Here is a 4,207-nt window from a genome sequence, read left to right as displayed (position 1 = left end):
GCACTATGCTGCAAAGCTCCGTGAGGAAAAGCTAATTTGCAAGTTCTCAACAAGCGTGAACACGTGTGGCCTGGCTGACATCTATCTGTATCAGCCTCTGGCCACAGCCTGAGGCTCAGACTCAGTAAGGCATCCTTTGAAGCAGACATTCTTAGCCCGCTCAGGCTGGTGAGAAGGTAGCCTAAGAGGAGGCTGACTCAGGTTTCTGCAGAGGAGTTTCCTCTACCAATGAGATGCTCCTGACCACAGGGAGCTGAGCAAATGAACACATAGCAAAGCCAAACGTGTATCATTTATATTAACCATAACTTTGGACTCCTCTCCTTCCCCACAACTGAGAACAGGAACCCTTGAAACAGTATCAGTCTCTGGCGCACACCTATAGTATGTGGCGGGCTGAGGGGGAAGCCTCTTTGCTAGATCCCAGCAACTCAGATCATCTGACTGAGATCATCTGCTCACTGGTTTGCATCAATAGCACCCAGTCCCCGGCACAGTTACTGTGCCCAAGGGCCCGAATCATGACTTCATGGAGCCTGGATAATCGATCTGTTCTGCTGACACCCAGGCAGGCCTCAGGGCCCCTATGTCCTGATAATCTTGACATGGTTAAGCCATAGTTATTTGTGAGGCTTTGATGGTCCTGCCTTACCCAGTGTCAAAGCTATCATCAAGCTTAGGGCTCTGGCAAAGGTCCCCAGAGTGTGAGACCCCCCCTCACTCTACTAGGGCTGTTTTGGAGGAAAATGCCCCCCCCCCCAAGACAGGGTTTCTCTTTATCTTTGGAGCCTGTTGGTCCTGGAACTTTCTCTAGACCAGGTTGGCCTTGAACTCAGAGATCTGCCTGTGCTGGGTGTACCACCACTGCCCATCTTGGAAAATGTCTTTTAAGAAAGTAGTGGCTACAACATCTGAGCGATGGCTACCAAGCTCGAAAATCTCGGCAGGTAGCCACTGGGATGCAGTTTCTATAGTTTGACCAGCATGGTAATTTCAGAAGCGTAGTTTGTCAGAAACCCACAAGACATAGACTCAAGATCTGTGTATCTGTGTACACTCCAGCTTGAGAAGGGAGCGGGAAGTACAGGCTTCCCAGTGCCCCCCAACACGACTGTTTTCTCCCTACGGGTGAGGCTTTGCTAGCTGATGAAGAAAAGGCCCCCAGTTTTGCATCCACACACTGCGCTGGGCTGGCTGTGGGCAACCTCCCACAAGGAGAGAGCGCTGTACTTCACCAGGTACCGTCTGCTCAAGTCTCTTTCCCTTGAGCCTCCCACAGCTCCTCAGGCAGGGGCTTTGTCTCCGGGGAAGACCCCTTCTCCTTGAGCTCCCACACAGCACAGAAATGTAAGGAGCTGTGTACGGTCTTGACAGACAGGCGGTTTCCGGTCTCCCGAGTTTACTATCCATGAGTAGGCCTCTACACGCTCCAGTTTACCCAAAGTCATTTCACAGTCTTGACCCCCACACCCGGGCTTGTGCATCCTTGCAATCCCAATTTGGACATCACATGCCTAACCAATGCATTAATAAAAAAAATGGTGTAAAATGAGATGAAGTCCTCTTGAGATACACCTTACTCAACATTTTAAAGATGTCTTGTTGCCATACACTCAAGGCTGTGGTGCCCATCTATTCTTGCATGACTCTTAGTGAGGGAACTTTGAGGGCATACAGGGTCTGTCATCTTGAGTTAATGCTCCGTCTTTGAGCCCCAAGAAGTTAGAAACCTTATTGTCCCCAGCCCTCAGAACAGTACCTGCCTGCAACTAGCAGCACAGTATCTGTTAACTACATAGGCAGACCCATTCTCATTCTCAAGAAAAACCCTTCAGCTGGGCAGTGGAGGCGCACACCTTTAATCCCAGCAGAGGCAGAGTTCAAGGCCAGTGTGGTCTACAGAGCAAGTTCCAGGACAGACAGGCTACAGAGAAAGGCTCCGTATTTTAGGACTCTGGGTCCACAGCAGGAAGAATTGCGTCCTCTGTAGGTGGACAAGCACCCTGGCTTTCCCAACTGAGCCAGGACCCCAGCTTACCCTGCAGGTCTCCAGGGGTCAAGTTGGCTGAGAAGGACATCCCCGAGGTGAGAGCCATTTTCTATTCCCGGGTCTGCCATTAATAAACTGGGGGACCTTGGGCAAGTCACTCTGTCTCATTTCTCGTCTTGTGAAATGAGTCCAGACAGTGATAGTTAAGGCTTGAACCTGAGAACCCATCAGAACCACAGAGGAAGCATGTTAAAAGTAGATTCCCAGGCCCCACCCCACACAGCTTGGGGCAGAAGTCCAGAGTGAAATGGATCGGTACAATATTTATATGATAATGAATAAAAACCTGAGCATCAGAAGCACTTGCCTATGGTTAAAAAACTCAATAGCGCTGCCACCCCCTGTAGTGCTATCTACAGGCAACCACTTTAATCATCTGCGTTAGATCTTCTGGGGGTTACCATCTTATTGCTAAATAATATGCTAGCTCTTGTTTCATCAGCTTCAAACATTGCCCATTGTCTTCCTGATCTGATAGATGAGACTTCACTCCCCTGCCCCACCCCCACTTTCAATACAGTTCTGACACTATTTTTGGCAGCTATATTTTAATGAGCACCCAAGTGATTCCGATGGAGTGGGTCTGCCAGCCATGCTCTGGGACAAAACTGCCCTGGAAGACTTTTCGGTAGAGACACACACGTTTTCTCATGCATCCTAACAGCCTGCTTCTTCTTCAAAGAAAAAAAAATTTTTTTGTAGTGTCGGGGTTTGAACCAGGGCTCTCCTCATGCTAGGTGAGCACTGTACAGCTCTGACCCCTGATTCTGCCAGGCTTCGGGATCTGCTGATAGGTCCTTTCCCCACCTCTGGATGTTCCAGAAGACTGACTGTGGGCATTGTGCTGGGTTTGGATACGGTGTGGAACAGCTCTCTGTTCACCATTCTGATCGGCTCTTGATGAAGTGTTACCAGAGCTTCCAGTGCTAATGATGAGATTTCTCCTTCAGGGACTGGTGTGGCCATGGCCCCAGCAGCCGGCTAATCCCTGCCTTTGTAACAACAAGCGGGGTGTCTTCTGAGGTGAATGTAGACAGAGGACATCACAAACAGTTTTGCTTTTATGTTACCTCCTGGGTCTAAGACATACCAAGTTGAAGAAAGCAGCACATAGGTATCTATACAGTGGGAGCCCACTAAATGAAAAATCATAGCCAGGTGAAACTGGAAAGCAAAAACACAGAATAGACAAAGGCCACCCATCAGGATGGAGGTCAGAGAGGGGTCACCCGTGGGTGATGGCCTCTAGCTTAGTGTGGTGCTGGCCACGTGTCTGAGCTGTGCCCTTGGAACTGAACTTTTCTGAATACGTTTCTTACACGTTACCTGCAAAAGGAAGGAGCACCAAGTAGCTCTCCTTCTACCCTCCCACCATCCGCTCACACGGCACTGCCCTGGGACTGTTCAGGCAGCAGGGAAGCCAGAAACAGGGCTTTTCTGGTGTGGTTTGGGATGTGGGGGAGGCTGAGCATGGCTGGAACTGAAGCCTGGAGATCCTGCAGGTCTGATGGATTTCAGAATCCCAGCATGGCACCCTGCAGAGTGAAGCTGCCTGCTGGGTCAAGGAAGTGGCTGGAAACGAGATTCAAGCATATTCCCTGGGAAGGATGACAAGACACTAGGGGACCAAGACTCATGTGCCATCTTCCCCACCTGCTAGCAGCCAAGCTGCTGGGTAGAGGGTGGTGTATGGGCCCCCAGCCCGCCTCCCCAGGCTGCTGGCCAACCTAGTGTAAATATTATTACACTCCCACGCATCTGAAGGACGTTAATTATTAAAACACATGCCACCCAGGGTAGTGCACTGTAATTAGGTTCAAATTAAATTAGCATCCTCTTGTAATTAGGACATCAATAACCACTCTTGAGGCACCAGCTCTCCAGCCCCTCCTTATTGCTTCCCAACATGGGCTCACGCAAGAAAAGGGGTCCATCTGACTAACTCTCTCCAGGACGTAGAAATAATCAAACCAATAAATAAGGGGAGGCGGCTGTGTGAGCCCTTTCCTCCATCTTTGCTGGCCCTGTGTACAGCAGAGAGGAAGATGATGGTCACTGACAAGGAGCTTCAAGTATCAGTATCTCCCTGACGTCATTAAACCCCAGAGCTCTCGGAACTCCCAACACAAAGCCAGAGATGAGCAAACCATTCCTACC

Source organism: Myodes glareolus, chromosome 25 (assembly GCF_982192425.1).
Source record: "Myodes glareolus chromosome 25, mMyoGla1.1, whole genome shotgun sequence".
Taxonomy (NCBI): domain Eukaryota; kingdom Metazoa; phylum Chordata; class Mammalia; order Rodentia; family Cricetidae; genus Myodes; species Myodes glareolus.
The sequence above is the reverse complement of the archived record's forward strand: the minus strand, read 5'-3'. Positions refer to the sequence as shown.